This window comes from Anguilla rostrata, chromosome 5, assembly GCF_018555375.3.
Source record: "Anguilla rostrata isolate EN2019 chromosome 5, ASM1855537v3, whole genome shotgun sequence".
In the NCBI taxonomy this organism is placed as follows: domain Eukaryota; kingdom Metazoa; phylum Chordata; class Actinopteri; order Anguilliformes; family Anguillidae; genus Anguilla; species Anguilla rostrata.
In genome coordinates, this window is record NC_057937.1 from 51629222 (window position 1) to 51651563 (window position 22342).

General features: G+C 42.1%; 1 long non-coding RNA gene across 6 annotated transcripts in view; it reads right to left on the bottom strand.

Annotated features, from left to right (window-relative positions):
- The window catches only part of LOC135255613 (uncharacterized), a 61252-nt gene extending 46802 nt beyond the window's left edge, over nucleotides 1–14450 (bottom strand). The window contains exons 1-3 of one of the 6 annotated variants that reach the window (XR_010330219.1): nucleotides 13518–14450; nucleotides 13299–13405; nucleotides 12444–12576 (exon numbers count right to left, since the gene is read on the bottom strand). This is a non-coding gene — a long non-coding RNA (uncharacterized LOC135255613). The remainder of the gene's footprint in view (nucleotides 1–12443; nucleotides 12577–13298; nucleotides 13406–13517) is intronic. The other 5 variants (XR_010330218.1, XR_010330216.1, XR_010330220.1 and 2 more) reach the window with 5 other exon arrangements.
- Nucleotides 14451–22342: the final 7892 nt, after the last annotated feature.

The following is a 22342-nucleotide window of genomic DNA, read 5'->3' on the forward strand; positions in this document are numbered from 1 at the left end:
TCAGCCTTGTAAGACTACTGATACAGCCCAAGGACTACAGATACAGGCCAGGTACTACAGATACAGCCCAGGGACAGCTAGAATGCTTAACCTGGTAAACAAGAGACCTGCAGAAGCACTCCTGTCAAACTGTTCCATTGTTTACATAGTTTGGGAACGCCTACCTACAGATCTAAGCAATGAAGTACTTACTGTAGAACTTCGGAGTATTTAAGCTCACATGGCAGAAATTACTCACAATTTCTGTTGATCACATTGCCACATCAATGGCCAAGGAAAAAATAAAGAGAAAAGAGCATTTTCTTGTTGCCCACTGGCCTTCTGGACAGTTTTGAATCTCTGTGGCTGATTTGCCCTGCCATGTTGGTGGCCTGTTTTCTTACAAAATGGTTTGGGGTCTGGATTCCAGCAACATTCGTCCTATCTATTGACTTACAGATAAATGCAAGTGTTAATTTTTCTTTGTCACGAACACAAACACAGTCTGGTGAGTTAAGTGATCAACAACATTAACTTGGCAAAATGTTCTTGTGAAGAAAACAAAAGTAACACGTGCTCTTATTTGTAAAGTGAAAATCTGAGGACAAACGTTTAAGGACAACCTGGAGCTGAAGCCCTGGAGAGGAGTGAAGGGGAGTTGTTTACTCTACCACTTGCTCATGAGACATTCGGTCATATAGCAACAGTGTGTACTGTGCTCGTGTGGAATGACGCTGAAGGACAGTTGGAGGGAGCCCACTCACTACAGAGGGTCTAACTACCGCTCGATCGCATTAGAAACAAAGCATGACTAACGGTTGAAATAATGAGCCAAGATGAACAAGGAGAAAGAAAACAATCCCACAGACATCTTGTGTTTGTTATTCTGCCTATTGTGCCACGTGAAAACTGCCCTACTACGAAAAAGACGTGAAAACAATTTCAGGTTGCGTGGTCCACGGTGTTAACCCCATCTGGAAGTTAAGAACCACGAGCACTGCGACAATTCCGGGCAAAGACTCACAATTAGCCTGAAAGCAGGCCTTCAGGAAAGCAAAGTTAGCCTTCAACTTCTGTGCTCTTCCCCATCTGTTTCAAGTTTTCAGGTTTTTATCCATAATAAGCCTGTGTACACAGACACAGTACACAGACACAGACAGCAGTCAATAAAACCGTCAAACAAAGACTTAATTTTTTTAAACATTTCAAGAGCCATATTTTTATTCTCCAGCCTATTTATTTAACACAGAAGGGTAACTGGGTTCCACCAAGACGAGAAGGAGGAAGTCCCTGGGGAGAGGGAAGCCTGGACTGCTCTGCTTGCTCTGTTGCCACCACGACCCTGACTCGGACTAAGTGGTTAGAAAATGGATGGATGATGTAACTGGAGAGTCAAAAAAATAATCTGTGGTGAAAGCCAGTAGTATGCCTTCAAAAATCAAATAAATAGGATCGAAAAATATGTCTGGTTCAAAGCACAGAGTAAGTAATCTGTGTTTGTGCAAAGGGAAGAAAGTCACACTTGTGAGGCTTTAATTGATAAATTTTAAAGTTTCGTTAAAAAGTAGGGGAAGTGCGTGAAGAGACGAGGGCAATCATGGTCCATGCACTTCACTCAGAAATGCAAAATGTCAGAGAGGCATCCGCCGTCTCCAGAACGGGGTAAGAGACTCTGGGTTCAACCGCAGAAGAGCTGAGGAACAGGCAGCCGCGTGGAAGGAACAGGTTCGCAAAGTGGAAAACATGAACCTTAGCGAGTGCAAGAAGCCCGACCCCCGTGACACCTCACAGGAAACGCAGCAGACGCCTTTTTAATTCGATCTTCCACAGCGGCGGGGGCGTCTTCCTGTGGGTTCAGACTGCTGTCACCAAGTCATCTCAGGTGGAGGTCTTGCTTTCTTTCATACTTTTTCATTTATAAAATATATAAAAATATGGCCGGCTTCCTGTGTGTGTGTGTGAGAGAGTGTGTGCGAGCTCTCTATATTCATTCATCTTTTCTTTTTGATCCCTACTTGGAAATGGATGCAGAGTTCAGATTATTCTTTTTTTGTTTAACTTGGCCTGGTTTCTCGTACGAATCGAATGATCCCAGAGGAAGCAAAGTTTAAAAAGTGGCTTTCATTGCTCAGCATTACTGCCCGACTCGAAATGTGTCTTCATGCTCAATTAAGCAGCCCAGCACCCATTGGGCTAGCAGCGCAAGGATCAGTGTTTATCAGCTGAGGTGAAGGGTTCACTGGGGTGCACAGACTGCTGCTCAAGCTCTGCCGAAGGAATGGCTTAATACAAACATGCCTGGAGGTGAAGTTCACCTTGGTGAGGACATTTCATTCTCAGCTATTTTTTTCCCTTATTTGCGCCATATTATCCAACAGCCAGCATCTATTCTGAACGGACACAGACAAGCACGTGTCCTGCAACGCATGGGCTGCTTGTGGCAGTCATTGTGCCAGAGGACTGCAGGCGCATGAACGACCACAGGAGTGCCTTCTTCACTATGATGTCAGGGGAACTCTGGGACTGTAACTCTCCCTCCCTGGGTTTGGTTGGGCCATGTCCAATATGTATCAGTGGGACGCCCAACACTGGCACAGTGAGCACCCAGTTCTGGACATTCGGATGAGCAGCGTCGGCTGGACACATCACCATGGTGACCACAGTGCAAGGGCAATAACGGAGGACACCGACCAAAGGAGCATCAGCTCTGATCCAGATACGGTTCTGCATGTGTTTCTAGGACGTTTTCGGGTTTGTGGTCAGAGACTACAAGACTGTAATGTGGTTCCCCTCAGAGAGACAGGAAATTACTTCTGGGAATCTGTAGGAGGCTTATCCCTTAACGGTAGAAGTCTTCTGGACGAAAAATAAATGAACTCTTCCCATATCAAAGGTGTAGCACATCAGCTGATGCTGTGAATAAAACAATTCTGTAGGAGAGCAGGAAATCCAAGTTTAAACCAAACGATAAACTCGAATGTCATCAAAAACCATTTCCATAATAGGCCTACGTGGAAGAGAACTGGAAATTATAACAAGATGCGCACACTGATCCACCCACATGCACGTACGCACGCACACCTTAATATTTTTTGTCATATTTCCGTGATAAACAGCAGTTTTCATATCAGCATTTCTTAGCCCATGTTAATATGATAAATCTACAAAATCTTTTAGAAAACCAGGCCAGAGTAAAATCTCCAGTAAATTATGTGAATATTTTATTGCATGTGGCATTACTGGGGTCAAACACAAACATGTACTGATTTTACTCACAGCTGAATAAAACAGTTGAACTACACGGCACAATCGAGAGAAAGGAAACTACGTAGCATACACATCTGTTCCACTTGCCAAAATGATTTATACAAAATAAACACATTAAAAGCACAGAATTTCTAAAACTTGTCAGAACACTTTAATCTTCAGCAGCTGAGTGGTAGTGTCTCAACACATTGCAGCGGACTGTATTTTTTTTATCCCAATTTTACTTCATTCTCAAGATGGAATGCACATTAATTAATTGTTGGACTAAAATATTCCTGAAACCCCATCTTTCAAGTTGAAGGCATGCGCAAAGGAAGCAGTCCCCACATTTCCTACCACAGCCAGCATAACTGCAACTTCTCAGTCAGTGGGGACCAACCCTGTTCATGGAGATCCTACAGTCCTGTCGGTTTTTATTGCAACCCAAACAAAGCACACCTCATTCATCAGCTAGAGATCTTGTTGAGCTGCTAATTAGTTGAGTCAGGTGCATCAGATTAGGGTTAAAAAGAAAACCGAAAACCGGTAGATCTCCAGGAACAAGGTTGGTGAGCACTGTTCCAGGGGCACTGCTGATAGACACAGTGGCCTTCTGATCCCACCCCCTGCCTTCAACAGCCTGCTGAGCTGCAGTTAGACTATCTGAGAAGCTCAGAGACCCGATAATTCAGAGTTTATCTAGGGGCTTTGCCAGGTCATGTTTCCAAACCCTGATAGATCTTAGGTGCGTTCTGCACTGACACTACATCTACTAACTGTACTGCAAAACTGCAGTGAGAGCTACTGCTTTAGCTGGATACACCAGGCATAAGCCCTAACAGACTGTACTTTTCATAATCTAAGCTACCAGGTCACATAAGTGAATGTGTGAGACGGGCCATGCAGTTGTGCCACTTGCTTCTCTTTCTTTAGCATTTCTACACTGCATTTTCTGGCACTGTGCTCTCTGTCCGGAATTCTCTAGAAAAAAGTGCTTGAAAAATGCTCTGCTTGGAATGCACCCATAAGGAGGAACAGGAACTGGAAAGCATATGGAATGCTTACTGTTTATTTATACGGGTTCATGCCTCAGCCAAATTGTTTACCATAAATGGCATGCTGCCAAACTGCAGAGTGTATGCCTACCAAGGTAAATAAACCAAGAGGGTGAGTGAGCGCCATTATCCGATTAGCTTTTTCCACATTTGCACAGCCCGAAACCAAATAATTGTGCAAGACCTGACACTGGGGCTGTGACTATTATTAGTTGTTTTTGTTTTATTGTGTTTCATTTCCCTATGGAGAATGCAGTGCTTCCTTTGTCTCAGCTTATTATTAAAAATCAGTATCGGCAAACAATGACAACCATAACCATACTATTGAGCTACAGCACAAACAGCAGCTTTGTGCCTTACAGTATAAGGATTTAATATGATTTTGCAGACTTAACCAAAACTATTGAAGCTATAAAAATAAATAAATAAAAACAACTTCTACAACTCTCTAGCACTAGTAACATATAAAGAAGACAGTACATAAAAGGATTTCACCAAAAAATTCACCACCACTGAATCATTTTTAAATCGAGGTCTTGCCATCATAGCGATTATGAGACAAAATGAGCTAGTCACTTTTGAAGACAAAGAAATGAAAAGGTCAAAAAATGAATTCTACTACAGCCCATGAACTTGGTTGACGTGGTGCCTGTTCTCAGAGTTCTCTGATAGAAAGCATCACAGTGCACTGTGTAAAAAAGCAGGAAATGAGAAACAGGCCTGCAGCTCAAGAGCTGAGTGACAGGCCTTTCCCAGCTAATACAAAACATTTCAACAACGTTGAGGAACATTCCAGTTAAGATTCCCATTTGGTTTTGTGATAATGTTATGACAAGAAAGTTCCCCAACCTGTCTTAATCAGGTATTTATTTAATTAGAAAATGCTCTGGAGAAACCATAGGTCAACCGCGGTCGAGTGTTATCAGTGACAATTCATTCCCCTTTTTCGCTGAAAACATTTAGAGCACTTAGAGCACCACCAAGGAACATACCCTAGTAGTACTGAGTTAAACATATTAGGCAAAAACAAAAACGAGGCAAAGCATCATTCTCGTGCAAGAGAATCTCAAAATAATGTCTTAGTACAGGTACCGTAGCAACGGTGTAGCGTGCATTTTCTAGCCAAGGTTCAGGTGCACGCATAACCTTAAAAGGGAAAGCTGATATGAGTGATCATATTCACCCCTGTAAAAGTGTTCTTTTTTGCTAGAAATGTCTTTCATAATGGCAAAATTCCCATCCATGTAAAACACAGGTGGCTACCCCCCCCCCCACCCCAGTGGTTTGAGCAGTATGACATGGGGTGTTGGTGTAGGGTAAGGAACTAGGCTTCTAACCTAAAGGCAGCAGGTTTGGGTTCCAGGTAGGACACTGCCTTAAGTAATCACCCATTCCCTCAACCAGCACAATCCCAGAGGCTACAGCCAGCCAGCATCTTTTTTCCACCTGGCTTGTTGTGACTGTAACTAGGCAACATAACACGTTTGTAGGAGACACTATTCTGCTTGTTGTGGGCACAACTAATGTGATGCCAGTGGAAGTCAATGGAGAACGATAAGAGGCAGGGCATAACCCTGGCTGACTACTACTTCCAAATGGAAAAGGCCAATTATGCTCTTGGGGCACCGAGACAAACGAACCTACACTGAAGTGGCCAGCCCTGAACCAAAACCTTTTCTGGCTGCAACACAGGGACCCAGCAGAAAGAGTGTGATTTCACCAAACTAACGGAGGAGGTGGCAACACTGAAACAGGCTTAGGATTATGACGGGCTATTCAAAAAGTGGGATGGAAAAAACACAGTGCACAAAAACTTTTTTTAAAAGAAAAATCTAAATTCCGCTTTTTTTGCATTGACGTTGTTTTCTTCAGTGGCAGTGCTATTCCTTGTTCAGCATTTTCTCATTACTATTGACGTAAATTACTCGCCGCAACGAACAAATTGGTTCCTTTAAAAAAAATTTTTTTTAAACTGCACAGAAATCCCGACTATGAGGAATGCTGGAAGGGTACCCAGCAGACAAACCACACATTGTGTCAGCATTGTCACAAACACTGAAATCAAAAAACCAACACGAGTTAATAAAACAAGCAGTCAACATGAATCACGAAAAATAAAACAATGCAAATAAACTTGTGTTGAAATTACTTTGACGGTAGGCTGCGACTCTGCCACTTGGCCGTTCCAAGCCATTGTTGCTTCAGACAAACTGGGGAAGCTGCCCAGTCAGTCTGTGCCTGCTGGATTCCTCCACCAGCATCCCCGGCTCAGGGACTGTCAACTTCATTTTAATGCTTGAGTTATATGGATGGGAGAGCTCCAAGCGATGCTTCACCAGAGCCAGCTAAAGCATTGGCACGCTGCAAACTACGTCTTTTTGTTTGCGCGCTGAAGGCAAGACTTGGTACTTAATGATGTGTGGCACAATGGTACAAAATTGGCATTATTAGTGCGACCAAAGCACCAGAAAAATTTCAATGGAGGCTGTTAACGAGTGCACCCCAAGCCCGCGGATTTTTCCTTTTTTTGGCAGGAGCGCCAATGAAAAAGCAATTACCACTCTGTCACACTAGCGATTAAAGCCATTTTCCGAAACAAGCCTGGGCCTTTTAAATGACTAAATTGAAAACACTTTTTTTTTTTTTTTTTTTAAAAAGGTTTGTAAATAAATGTAAACATAACTACCTATGAACATGGATGTACATACATTAGGTACATATTTCATCTAGATTTGCTTGCAATCCATGTGCAGCTGTAATCTCTCAACATTCATGCACAATATTCTGTATGAACTACACGCTGTTATCTAAACTGCATTTTTGCCTCTCCATTTTTCTTTTATATTAATAAATTAAGAACAGGACATTTCAGATATACAGCAAGACCTGAAAATATAATGCACCTTCATTTGTACTGCTGTTGCTATTGAGTATAGCAAGACTTCCACAGATGTCCAAGGGTTCCAAATGTCTCAACATTAGATTTTCTGAACAAATTCACAGGGAATTTGTGGATTTTGCAAATGAGTAGTGAGTAAAAAGCATAACAGCATCATTGTGTCACACAGACTGGCAAACAATCCGTTTAGGGTGACTACTGTATGTAACTTTCAGGATCAAACTCCAGATGTCACACCGTTGAGTAAAGTAATTATCTCAAATTGCTTCTGGAAAGCATGCAGCCAAATGAATGCATAGCATATACAAATGTAAGCTGTGTTAGTCTATCGGTATACATTTCCTACTCTGTAAATAAATGTAGAAAAGGGGTCATTGGCGATAAACCAACAGGGTTTTCCTTCTTGCACCTGACTACAGTTCCTCTAAATACCGGTATCAGACTAGCCCCTTTGGTGCCGCTGAGCGTGCCCCATGTTCCATTTTATGTAAAACCAGAGTTAAGGGCTGTTTTATTAGCAGCCAGAATTCAACTTAGACCGTCAGATGCAATAGCACACAAAGCCCACAGCCAGCGAATGTGAGCAGCCCATTCCAGCCTGCATATCAACTTAAATAGCGTGTCCTCTGCCAAGGGAAGGGGTTTGGAAAGGGACTGATAACGTGAATGGGAAATGATGGATGAACTGCTAGAGAGGAAACTCAGGACTTTGTGATGGGGGGGGGGGGGAGGGGGTCTGGTGACACATACAGCTAAAACGCTCTCAGAGCGGAAACGAATCCCGCAGGTTGATACATGGACGCAGTGTCTCCTGGGGAGGGAGCGGTTGAAACGATGGCCGTCCACCCCACTGTGGGACCGAGGGCTCGGTGAATTTCAGGAACAGACATCATACAAAGAGCAGACATATTCATAAAAGAATTTTGTTATTGTTGGCACTGTTACAGTCTGCAATCCTGGTCTACGCTAGATTCACAGAATGTGGAGCAAAAGGCACAAATGACTTAGGCAAAAAAATCATAAATGCTGAATAGTCAGCCATTTACAGAATCCAAAAGTACAAAAATCACACCACCGGAGAGAAAATGGATTAAGTACAGACAACTTGTCAGGTAAAACAAACAAGGCAAACGTGCGGACACTGACAAGAAACGTTAAACATTAACTTCACAACTTTACATAAGTAAGGCTTTGAATCTCGAGGACGGGCAGAGAATTATCGTGTGGTCAGGTCATACAACCACCATTTCTAACATATCAGGACACAGATCTCTAATTCTCATGCAAAGAAGAGGGAATCAGCTTAAAGAATCACACCACAAATTCCACACAACTCAAATTTCAATGAATTAAAACTTGTTTTTGTAGGAGAAATTAAGCCAGGGGACACTTGGTACCAGTTAATCTGAACCCTCAGGGTTTTAGGGCTTCCTGTGCATTTCTCATTAGATTTCCTTTTTTATGAATCGGGGAGCAAAAGAAATACTACTTGGTATATAGTCATCAACCCCCATTCAATATCCGCACTTTACCTCCCTGTAGTACAGCCATCTCATCAGTACCCATCATCAGCAATGCCCCACCCACCTGAGGTACAGCCATCTCATTGGTGTCCATCATCAGCAATGCCCCACCCACCTGAGGTACAGCCATCTCATCAGTACCCATCATCAGCAATGCCCCACCCACCTGAGGTACAGCCATCTCATCAGTACCCATCATCAGCAATGCCCCACCCACCTGAGGTACAGCCATTTCATCAGTACCCATCATCAGCAATGCTCCACCCACCTGAGGTACAGCAATCTCATCAGTGCTCACAACCTGAGCTACCACCATCAGCCCACAACACTAGCTGAAACTCAGCAGTGGTACAGCATCTCTTCAATGCACATCACTGCGTATCTGAGCTCACCACTGACTCTTTACAACGGGATATTCCACAGTAAAAGGTCTCCAAACAAATAAAGGGGATATAGACACAGATATGGTCGCCATCTTCAAGTAAACGCTAGAAAACTGCAACAATGTGACAGGGACAGATAAGGACAGATGAACAAGCGCAAGCAAAATTAGCTCTTTCTGCAACAAAAAAAAAGAAAAAAGAAAAAAATGTAATTAGAAAATAAAAAACAACAGAAACTTGGATATTTAGACCATTAGATTTTGGAACATTTGCTAGTCCACGTCATCCGATTCTGGCATGCCACCACACTCCCAACTTCGCTTTACTAGAAACAGACGCATCAGTGCCGTGGGTGTTCCATACGGCAGGTGCCAAGCAAAACTGTAAAAAAGCTGAGGCTTTACATGGACCAGCGAGCAACTGCTGTCATTGTACCAGTTCTCGCTATCACAACTAAGCATAACAGAACCCGCGGTAGACTTTATGTGCCATGATATTGTTTTTCACCGTGACATCATGCGTATGGCTTTGGATAACAGCGCCCAGAAACTTAAGCCTTGTCCTTGAGCTTTTATTCGTTCGAGCCACGGAAGGAACTGCTTTTTTACGAAACACAAACCTTTTCACGGACTGCACCGCGCAATAAACATATGCCAATAACGTTTCATGTGGTCCCTAAAACAACAGTGGTGCAATACAAAAATACATTATAGCAGAAGGATCTCAGACTGTGGTGGTCTGCCTGACTTGCAGGGAATTTGCTTGAGAGAGTAAATGGACAGACCTTTGCTAATGTTCAGTGGCATTTCACTTACTTGGATTGCACAATATCTATAATGTTTCATGAAAGAGAGAACACACAGTCTGTACTTTCTACAATGTGTGCAGGACTGAAATTTCTGCCAAAATACTGCTTTTATGTTCCATCCAAACATTACATAGTAGACAAGTAATGCTAAACATGCTTTCCCAACATCATTAAAATGTATAGCCAAATATATTATATGACTTGAACAATATTTTTCAGATATATACTTGTTTTTCTTTGGTGTGAGGTTCTGCTTTTCCAAATTTATCCTGCCCTTTTGATTTCACAGCAGTCCAGTGACTAACCCTCACCTGAGTTCAGTGTGACTTTCACTTCGTCTTTTAACAAAGTTCTCCAAAAACCGACCAAAACAAAGCTGGGATATCTGCATTTTCAGCACACAAAGTTCTCTCTTCTTGAGCTTTACTGCAACACTGAACTCTGTAACAGAAATTAAGAGACATTTCCTTTTCTCGGTTTTCTCTAATTTGGCATTGGGAAAATTACCTCTTGGGCAGGGGTGTCCAATCCTATCTAACCTGGACTGGTATGGGTCCAGGTTAAATCTCAGCACAAATACACCAGATTGAAGAAACAGTCATGGTCCCATTTGAAGTGCATGCATGGTTGACTATTCAAATCGGATGCTTTTATTACTAGACTAAAATAACAGCACCCATTCCAGCCTTCATTTCATAGTAGCCCTGTACTACAAACACACTTTCCCAAGGTGCACTGCAGCCAAAGTCAGCTAATTCTGAATCGGAAGCCTGTATCGCTCACAGGAGACAGTGTATAGCTTGTGAGCGCCCCGACCTGTTGTTGGGAGTAACTAATGTAGTGGTAACCCGAGGAACCCTGGCTGAATTAAGCCCACCCAATCACTGATGGAATGAAGGCAGACCCCCCCCCCCCCCCCCCCAAACCCGCCAGCCCGTGCTGGTGGTGGTCACCTTTAACGCCTGAGCCACTGAAGAGTCCCAGGAGGCCAAGACTTCTTAGGAGCCTTTGGAATTCTGTCAGGACATTCCACATGAAGACAGAGGGAGGCAAACACAACACACCGCTGCCTTTACTGCTCCACCACACCCCTCAGCACGTTCTGTGAATCTCCTACAATGAGCTCTACCGGCATCCTACACAAAGCAGTTACAGGACAGAGCAATGGAAAACAAGACACTTTACTCACTACTGTCACATGATCATCTTTTACCACAAGACACTTGAGAAATCAAGTGTGCCTGCATGCTGATTAATCAAAACCACTAAACCCAGAGAGAGTGTGAATTGTCTTCTTAATTAATGCAGGGGTCTACAGGACTGCCATTTTAGGAGCATTTGAAAATGTATGTGCGCTAACTGAAAAAATTTAGGAGCCCATCTACTAATTGGCATGCATTAGAGTGCTCCTAAATTTTTCAACTTAGGAACGATGTGCTCCTTGGAAAGAAAATGTTAGCTTAGAGCCCTGTAGCTCTTTCACTGTGGACTTTGATTAAAGTTTATCTCTAAAGGATACCTATGCATGACATCATGGTTCTTACAGTAGGGTCTATTGTTTTTTTTTGTTTTGTTTTGTTTTTTTACAATGAGGTTTTGTTTAGTTTGCAATGTGGTCCATTTTTCAATCTATGCTGGTGTTCATAAAAACATATTGTTTACACTATGATGTAGTGACTCTGGAAAAGAGAATCTGATAATAAAGTAAAACACACAAGCACATTGGCCTGGATCAAGCTAAAATTTATATTAAAAACTGACTTGCAATCAAATGCAACTGTTGTCCTTTTCTTCACGAATGTAAAATGAGGAGTACAACCATCACAAAAATGAATCTGTTTGTAAAAGAATGGCAGCATTTATTGTAAGCCAAAGTTAAGGGTAAATATTAACTGAATCCCAGTCATCGAACATGAACGTGGTGCACACTGTAACGTTTGATGAATTATACAAAAGGGCATTACACAAACAGGCCTTTTCAGCCGTTAGATTCTGCCCCCAGCATGCCCCTCTCGCAAACGCCACCCGCTAAACCCCTCCCCCTTCCAGGCCTGTTGATTAGTCAGCAATCAGCAAGCATATAGAAGTACTGGCCTAGTTCTGAGAAGGAATGTGACCTATGACATCAGCTGGTCTGCTTTAGCAGGGGCAAAGTCTGAATTAGGGCCCCCTAAATCTCTCGCTTTTTTTAAGCGCGGGTGGGCATGCTGCTGAGACTTTTTACCGTTTTGAGTTTCCCAAATAAACGACCTTTCACCTTTCCCTCATTCCCTGACACACAAGCCGGGCATCTGAGAGAGCGCGAAAAAGAAAGGGAATGGGGGGGGGGGGGGGTTGGAGAGAAAAAGCAGAAAAGGAGAGAACAGAACAGAAGGGGACACACTAATTAAGTGTCACCCCCCACCCCACCCCCACCCTCCAGCTTTGATTGAGCAGCAGCAGAAGCAGCAGTAGCTTAACTTTCAGCAGACACCAATGTTGGTTCTTATTTTGCATTCTTTCTAATTAACAGCACCTCCATAGCAAATATTCAAAGAAAACATCACTTACAGCAGTGTGGAGACGGTGCAGGGAATGGTGCTCTCAACACATTCCAAGCCTTTGTCATCACTGAACATTTGTTTCCTGTTCGTATTCAGTCCACTGGTAGATTATTGCTGCCTTCTCTCTGTGCGATTCTGAGCTCAAGACAGAAAGACATATAGCAGAAACCTCAGCAGATTGTCAGGTGTTGATTTTTCCCCCCATATTGTATACACTGATGCACAGTAGTAAACCAAGAAATGCAATTGAGAAAAACTTGTAATGCATCAACTTATATAAACTAATGCATTTCTGCAATGTTTAATTAAAAAAAATTTTTTTTATCAAGGTAAACTCTGGACCATAAAACTGGAACTGGAAAGGTGGATGAAACACTGAATAAAATCTAGAAAAGACCACAAGTATAACAATAATTATTTTGATTTGAAAACATTAATCTTTATGAAGATTTATTTTCACTAACGCACTTTAACGACACTATTTTCATTATACCTGTAATGTCTTGTAAATTTTATCAACCGTTTCAAACCACCTCATCTGTTGTTTTACTGTTCCAAAGTTTCCCCTGGTCTGCATACGTCTTCGCGCTCAGATTAGTAAATGTCTCCGTGGACATGAAAGTGCTCGTTACTCTTAAAAAATAAATATGACATCACCTTTACAAACCACGTCTGCAAATCAACCTCAGCTGTTGTTGCCGAAAAAGCTAAACTATTTTATGCTCTTCAAAGACTCGCGAGGGGGGGGGGGGGAGGAAGTATAAAAACAGCTAAACTATTTTATTCTCTATAGAGGAAAGACAGGGGGAAGGTATTTCTGCTATGTGTTAAGCAAATACGTAAAGGTCTTGTCAGAGCTTACCAGGAATAAAGCATACTGTACGCCCTTTCCACAGTCTCTTTGGTCTCTTTGTTAGGAGGGCTTGACTAGAAGCCATCCATCTTCCAGACGCCTATTGTTCAAGCCACCTTTGAGGGCAAAGGTTAAAGAGCAAGCTTTGGTTCGTATCGTAACAGAGAGGGTAAACACGAAAACACAGGGTCGACCATGCAATATGAAATGTGAAACAAGTAGGCCTACCCAGGTTAGCTAGCGTAGTGTGGGCCTTCCAAGAAATCCTTTGCCATCTGACAAAATATAGGCTACACCGGCGTTTGGCGTTTTCACAACTGAGTGTTTTTCATTTTGTTCGAACTCGTCGCTGTTATGTGAGATTAGACTTGGACGTGGCTCAATGAAACGCCATGGTGCTTGCTTTCGTAGTCTATGAGTGAAAATGTTTGTGTTGTGCTGCGCAGCGCAGTTCAATATACATTTTGCGGCACAAAAAAGGTAAGAACAACCTCGCGGGGTCACAGCCACGGCCCACTAGAAGCAATCGCCTGAGAACCCGGTAATTTTATGTTTTACTGCAGGATTGTCCAGTAAAATGAGCTGTACGCGACAGATACCGCCCCTACATTTCGGTAGCACGACAAAACCTACATGTAACTAGTTCTCTGTGACACAATGTGGCGAATTAGAATGAATTCTCGAGCTGCTCACTGATAAAGAACAGGTGCTCACCAACAATCGAAACCATGAACCTTAATATGTAGCCGTCAAAGTAGCGTAGCCAAATACCTTTGCAAAAAAAAGAATCCTCCCGTTGAATGAATAGCAATATTGTTATTCTATCTTCGCTACATTTGTAATTCGAATAGAAGCGAAAAGTCGGAACCCGCGGTATGCTAGTGGTTTAATTTAATTCCTGAAGGGAGCTGGCTAATTATGCTCGTGTGCGCGTTCAGCAATTGTGTGACGTCTGTGTGGCGGCCACCTGTGCAGCAAAGTCTGTTGACAGATAAGTGAGAGTGATTGAGGGTTTCTACGAAGTGTTCCTCTCTTACTGTTTAAGGGCTCCCCCTGGCTCTACAGATAAGGGCGGAAGGAGCAGATCACAGATAGTCTTTCAGTAGGCATTCCCCAACTGCGCACATCAGCTGCTGCTTGTATTCATATCTAGCACTTGGCGTGGGTCTGTAGAGTTGTCAGCAGTGTAGTGCACCCTAGGTTTCTGAATTAAATCCATACTGCGCCAATGATGACTGACACCTACAGCCCAGCGACCATAGCATTTAATTGGCCATGACATCACATCAGAGAGGGAGGCTTTCAGAGGACAAGGTAGTCTCCATCTCACCATGCAGTAACATCTCCTATGGTCTGCTCCTGAGTGAGCCAATGGCAGTGCAGCTGAGTGTAGCGTGAAGGCTGCAGAGGGAAAAGAAGCAGCAGGTGGCTGCATGCATTTCAGTGGAAGTCTGCTCTTTCCTGATTGATGGAGGATAGTGAGATTTCACAGGGCTACAAATGTGTCTGGGTAGTCCAAGTATGGATAGGAGGAAAATGGGGATAAAAGGATGTCCTTAAAAGGGGGCCTAATGACATTCAAAATATTTTTTTTTAAATACAGAAAAAATTGTAAAAAATGTATAAGCAGGTCCAGAGTTATTTGTACTATTGACAATGGTGCAAATAATACAAATAACATAGATATTGTGGTTTTCACACATGTTCAAAATATTGGACTTCATAAATGATTCCATGGAATCAACCAAAATAACACATTTTTGAAATTATAAATTTTATTAGAAAAAAAGTTTTAAAATTAATGCCATCTCCCCTGGCACTGAGTCTTTTTTCTATAATATTTAATGCTTGGAGAACACATTGAGGGTCTCCTTGAAACACCACTCCATGCCGAACCTTTCAAGATCCTTAATATGCTTTGGTTTGCACGTACAGACTGCTCTCTTCAATCCAGACCACAGATTTTTTTTCCAGTTCGGTTTAAGTCCAGAGGCTGAAATGGCCATTGCAAAACATTGATTTTCTTTTCACAGAACCATGTCTGTGTTGATTTTCTGGTAGGCTTGGGGTCATTGTCTTGTTGGATGGTCCCCAGGAACAAAGGTTCAGAAAACAAAGGTCTCAGTCTCCTGGCAGAGACAACTAGGTTTTTGGCTAAACTGTCCTGGTATTTCGGTGGAATTCATTATGCCACTGATTTTCACAAGAGCCTCTGGGCCACTGACTGCAAAACTGCCTCAAAGCACCAATGATCCACCACCATATTTGTATCCACCGCTTGTTTTGATGGCAAACATGCCCATGATGTACATGGCCAAAAAATGGTAATGGTACTAATTTGTGTTGATCAATAACCAAGGGTCTCTTTTGATTTGACAATTTTGAGAAAAAATCATTTTACTCAATAAAACAAAAAAAAACTGTTATAATAAAAGTGCATAGTTGTCCCATATGTTTGAGCAAAAGTGCATCTCATTTGTGTAGTTTCATACAACCTTTTTTAATGAAATAACTCTCAACCTGACTGTGTGCTCATGCGCATGCCTGTGTGTACACATATAAACATGTTTTAGAGAAGTAATCGATAATTCTCCCAAAAGACAATGAAAAATAGTGGAATTTCTGACCTAAAATTATTTGTATTTCATTATTTTCTATATGATATTTATTTGGAGGCCTGCACAGGTGCCAGTGAAGCAGACTCAGCTGGCAAACTAACAAAAAAAAGTGTCACTCTTGCATGATCCAAAGATCAGGTGAGATGATTTAATTTTGTATTCAGTTGTTTTAAGGCTAATGGAGGCTTTGAAAAAGCTGCAGTGTTCATTGGCTGAGATGCAGAAAAAATGTCCAGAATTGTGCAGTAAAATAGTGTTAAGATCATGGGAACGTGTCGTAGGACTCCTTTTTTGGTTTGCAACCAAGCATTTAAGTGAGGTTTTGTGGTCAAATGAGTAACTTCTTAGTACAAATGCAAGGCATTACATCATGCAAGTTCTGTGTAGAGGCTAGTGTTTTGCTTACTTGTGCGTATTTTACCCTGTATTGACTTTTGGATTGACTGAAAGTTTTAGGCCCTTTTCTTGAGCTGTATCTGTCCCTACATTGGTATGATAGCACATTGCTCTTCAAGGTTGAATCTTTGCCTGAAATTTGACTTTGATAATCCTTTGAACTAATTTAGGTTTATTTTATTTTATGTTATTTTTATTATTATTCTTTTTTCTTTTTTTTTGCTTTGATGGTGCAGAGTATACCATATATTATTTAGTTTTGAAAAGTGTCATTATGTCAAGCTCTGAGTCAGCAAAATATGAAAACGTTTGTTTGGTTGTTTATCAATGGGTCACTTGCATTTGGATATACAATATATCTGAGAAAGCTTTCATGATGTCACATGTGCAAATATATGCAGTGTATGCAGTATAGTATACAGTGTGCAGATTAGATTACTGAACGTAGTCCAAACACAGTGGACTATTAAATGAGAGAGAAAATCCTTGCCTCAACCCTATTGATCCTTATCATTATAGGCAAGCCGTAAATACCTGTAGTGATATAAAAAATAAATGCAGGGAGGGGGTTACGGATCAGGTGAAAGGATAAGTATGTGGACATGAAATAAATACTGTTGTGTAAAAAATAAACTTTCATTTTATATTATTACAATGACTGCAGTAACGAGAATAGCAATAAATGTTACCATAACTCTTTTCACATCATTTATTTTCCCAAACTCTTTACATATACAGCGATAAACCATAAACCTAGAATGGAGTAACGAAACTAAATGTTTATTTAAACATCAATGAATGAACTGCTTTGTTCTTTTTTCCCCCTTCATAGCCATGCACGTTTCAGAATGATGAAGACTTGTGCAACTCCAATTCAATGCCATTGCCATTCAGAAGGGGGGGGGGGGGGGGGAGTGGAATTCAAGGGTAGATGATTTCTGTCAAACATCTTATGGTTGGGTCCAACCACAGAGACAGACCCAGTCATTAGGTACGCCCCCCTGTTGTGTGAGGAGTAACAAAGAAAGGTTGTCCATTATTTTTCCATTTACTATTTGCCATATTATTTGCAAGCACATCTAATAAAAGCAGTTAACATATTCTTCCCAGCCCTTTGCAGAGGGGCGTCTGTACTACCTGAAACAGACCGTACAGTGCGGCGGGCATCTGTGGCCTTGTGGGAGCAGGTCTTCTCTTAGGCCTGCTTCCTCTTCCCAAGAAAGTAGCTCGCTCTTACAGATGGGACCTAAATATCCTTCAGCATTCAGCCACTGCTTGAGTGCTGTCCATGGTCCTGAACAACAGTTCTTCAAGGTCCCGCGCCGGACAGACTTCTACTTCCATGCTGTGGAGCTTGCTTCCAGCACACACCTGGCTTCCTGCTATAATCCTAACTCAATTCCACAAGAACCCTGGACAGATCTACCTTCATATAAAGCCTTTTTTGTCTGTGATTTGCCACAAGTAAATATCCAAAGGAAGTGTGAGCAACATCTCAGTGTTGGAAGGGTTAAGGATGTCTGCTAATAGAATACATTAATAGCTTTCTTGACTTGCTTTAGTTGGGGTTTAAATTCTACATTCCAACAATAACATTTTAGTCTGAAAGGAAGCAATGTTTCAAAAGAGGAACAGTAAAAACAACTGATGTTGGCATCTCAAAAATTCCCTTTCATATGTTGACCATCCCAGAATGTCAGCCAAGCTATGTCCCCAACTGACTGAATTCCCACTTCGCCTTTTGTGTAGGCGGGACATGGTGAATGAAAGGACACAGTGCAAACACATGTCTTGCATAATGTTACACTGGAAGAGAGTGCCATTGCAGATATCTCTCCATTTGAACTGTCTGGTGCAAAACCCAACATTGATCTGGTCAGCCCACGACTGTATCACTGCGAGGGGTGACTGATATCTGAGTGACGTGCTTTATAATTTGTTCTTGTTCAAAACAAACATAAATGCTTCACATTCCTATAGCTTAAAATGTAAAGTTAGAAATGTAAGTGCAAATCTTTATTGGTTTCACGCAATGTCAGTTTTTCTTTCAGTGGACTTAAATGAATACCATACAGTGTAGGAATTCTGAATGGCTGAAGTCAGACTTATTTCCCTCTCTTAAAACCAGATACAGCAGGAGGAAAGTGTATTTTTAAACAAGTGCAAGAGCTGACCTGAAAAAGCAGGGACATTAAGGAAAGAGTGCTGTGACAGCACCACAGCTTCAGACTAGCCGAGGAACCACCGTGCCAACTATTCTCCCCTTTTCCACTTTCATACTTAAATATAGCCGGGCTTTTGTAAATATTTGCTTGGACTCCTCGACCCTGTCTATTCCCTGGGTTTTTTCTCTATTTGTTGGCAGGCTAAGCGAGCAATAAGGAAGCGAGTCTTTGCAATGGACAGGATTTGGTTCACAGCACTGGTAACATTTTAACTCAATTCAGATAAAACCTGACAAAGAACCAGAGATAAGGTGGACAAATTTAAACGCAAGAGAAGATCAGTGACACACAGATTGCGTTATGAAACCAGCCATTCGTTTTCCAAGTTGGAGACAGGAGGGATAAACTTTATTTGCCAGTTGCATTTTATTTGCTGATTCTTGAGTTTTTTCCCCCATGAGAAATTTAAAACTGGCATTTGGAATCGGTCGGCTGACGTCATGCTGACACACAGTTGCTGAGCGGTCAGCTACCTGATATTAGCTATGCGGCACGCTGAAAACGTGCAGGACTGAGGATCGCTAATCCACAGGAGCTGTGTGGAACCGCTCAGTCAATTTAAGCACCGGCTTGGCTCGTAGTCTCAAGTTTGGGCCCAGTTTAAGGTGGGCTCTAGTAACTGCATTAGTTTCTCCCAGCCACACAGCCAGGTGTCTTATAGGCTACAAGTTGTTGCAAGTGAGAAATGTGCCTCATATTTCAATGTGCAGTAGCTCTTAAGTGAAAAAGCAAAAATTACACGTTGAATCCAAATATGTAATTTGGGTTCTGAATAAAACATTTAGAAGGATGCACAGCAGCTTTTTTCTTTTTAGTTGCAGACCTGTTGAAGGATACAACAATAATGTATGGCTTCTGTAGAGCAGCATTTACGGGAGTGTGGATTAAACAGTAAGCTTAGTTGCACATGGTTCGGGAATTATTGCACCCCCATATCTTTTTCTTGCTGGGATTTTTCATTATATTTGGCAGAGCTGTGCCCAGGAAAGAGAGTATAGTCAGGACTGGCACGGTCAGTGCTTGCCATAAGACCATGAGGTATACCCACCCAATCTCCTAGCAAGATGAGTTGCACTTCAGGAGGTAAGCATTCATTCAAAACAAGATGCAGGTCTACAATACTGTGCTTATGTAGATCAGCATATCAGAAGGGGGTGATTGCCATATGCATAATGATGCCAAAAAGCTATTGGAGGCTATCGGAAACTAAATAGCTCATGCAGTTCCACGCTTCACACTCATCATTGATCATTTATTGAACGATGCGGTTGTTCCCTACACTTGGACTGGTACTTCTCTCTAGGGTTTTCGACACACTTGTTCCTGGTTATGGTTATACACTTTGTTGTACGTCGCTCTGGATAAGAGCGTCTGCCAAATGCCTGTAATGTAATGTAATGTAATTTATTTCAGTGGTGGAGCTGGTTAGAACATCAGAGCCACTGACCAACTTGTGATGCACAAAGAAAAGCCATTTCTTCAAAATGGACCTTGAGTCCATCAACCCTGACCTACCTCTCTCTAAACATTATGACACTACAGGAATCACCACTGAGCAATGGCATGGAGGATATCCTGCTGATTGAAGCTTCTCAGTGTGCCTCAAGTGTTCAAGTACATATGCAAATCTATCAGGAAAAAGAAAGACTCATGGAAATGCATCTATAAAATATTCAGGTCAATAACCAAAAAATAATGCATCAATTCAAATGACACATTTAATTGTTTTACCTTGTTTTTGAAGAATTTGCTTGTTTCTAGTCTTGCAAATGTAAGCCATTCATTTTAGAGCACTTTTAATGGCTCACAGAACACCATTTTCTAGTCACTGTGAAAAAATGTACAATATTTGCTGAGTTGCTGATTATTGACCTTTATTCCATCATGCTCAGCTTTTGTCATTCATGCAGTACAAACACATGCATACACAACAGGTCAAACCTGTTCTTTGAGCATTTTTATGGGAAATGTGCTTCTAGGAAGAGTGGTGAAAAAGTGCTCTGAAGTTGACCTTCGAAAGATAGCACTGTTTGAGCAGTTAGAGCATGGACCCCGGGTTCAGGGGAACTGGGAAAAAGAAATTGCATGGAACAGCAGCGAATTAATGATATCGCCTCGCAACAGTAGGGCCTAGTGCAGGGACACTCAAATCCAGCCCTCAAGGTTAGTAGCACTGCTCTTCTGTCTTATAGTCCACAGTCCAATAATGTCACAGATTGGCCCGAGATTACACTCACCTGGCGCGTCAGGTTTAAATCAGTCCCCGATTAGAAGGGAGGGATAAAAACGGTACAACTGGCCCCGAGGGACAAATTTGACTTAGAGGCTGCCCCCTATATCTTTTTGTGAAATTAGCTTGTCATTGCTGAATGATTTTAACGATGATGGAGCATTTAAGCTCAGCAGTGTTCTTTTCTTTTTTTTCCCCTTTCGCAGTAAGTTGAGGATTTAGCAAATAACGAAGCACGTTAGCTGAGTCTGTTGTGGTATACAAAGTCCAAGAATGCCCTCAGCCTTTGGCTTTGTGCATTACACCTCATTACAACACAGTGGCCCCATTGCACATTTTCTCTTTATTTTCCTTGCATGGAACATGATTTTTTTTTTCTCCCCCAGGAAAGAATGGAATTTTGTTTGGGTCGGTCTGTTCATTGCCCGCCATTCACCGCGACGCACGGTGAACAGTCATCACTTGCTCAGCCGAGACCGTGGTCCGGGGAGGAATTCTGAATGGCTGAAGTCAGACTTATTTCCCTCTCTTAAAACCAGATACAGCTCATAGAAAACGCACTGATCGCACTGTTTTCGCAACGCTCAAATCCTTTCCATATGACACATGAAGGAAGCGGTAGCTTGTCTGTGGTGTCATTCTCAAAGAGCTGGAAGAGTGAGCTGTTCCTTCGAGCAGATGACAGGAAAAACAAACAGAATGAAAGGGAAATGTTCAGCTTGCATTAATCATTCGTTTCTGGCCTGTACGGGAGATGGGAAATGTGGAAGACCTGCCTTCACACTAATACGTTTAAACAATAGCCTGTGGTGACAGGCTTCCTCCAAGATCCTGCTGTGGCAGATCATTTGGTACGAATCCAACGGGGAAGAACTTTAAAATGTAAAGCATAATTGCCAAGACGTGACTGTCTGGGAAAGGCACCCTGGGCTTTCCTTTATTGGCATGCCAGTAGTGACATGCAGCCAGCTACAGCTGCAGAGCATGGGGGGGGGGGGGGGTGCGTATGTGTATCTGAGTATGCGAGAGCATGTGTGCTTGTTTGTGTGCATGTGTGAGGATATGAGTGGGTCTCTGCATATGCATGTGGGGTATGCGTGGTTGTACGAATATGTGTGTGTATGTGTATGTATGTGTGTGTGTGTGTGTGTGTGGGTGGGTGGGTGGGTAGGTAGGTGGGAGAGAGAGAGAGAGTGTTTGTGTGTTTTTTTAGTTAGAGATGTGTTCATCACTGGTGATGCTGGGACAGATTTGTACGGTCATTGCACTGGAACCCTTGCATAGTGCATCTGGTCTGCAGCTTGTTCTCACATTTCCTTTCAAGACTCAATATGTTCTTGTCCTATTTGAAAAATGCACTGAAGCTGCAAGACACATGGGATGCACTTTGACCTAACCAGAGCAAATAAAACTTATTTGCTCTCATGTATTTCCAGGATTACTGAAGTGTGCACTCATACACATCATTAATCAGTGGAGAGCATTGACATGCAATTTCATTAGAAAGCAAATTGGAATTATGTGTGGAATCAATCAATACCACTGATGCATGAAGTAAAATATTATTACTGCACATTAAAAGCC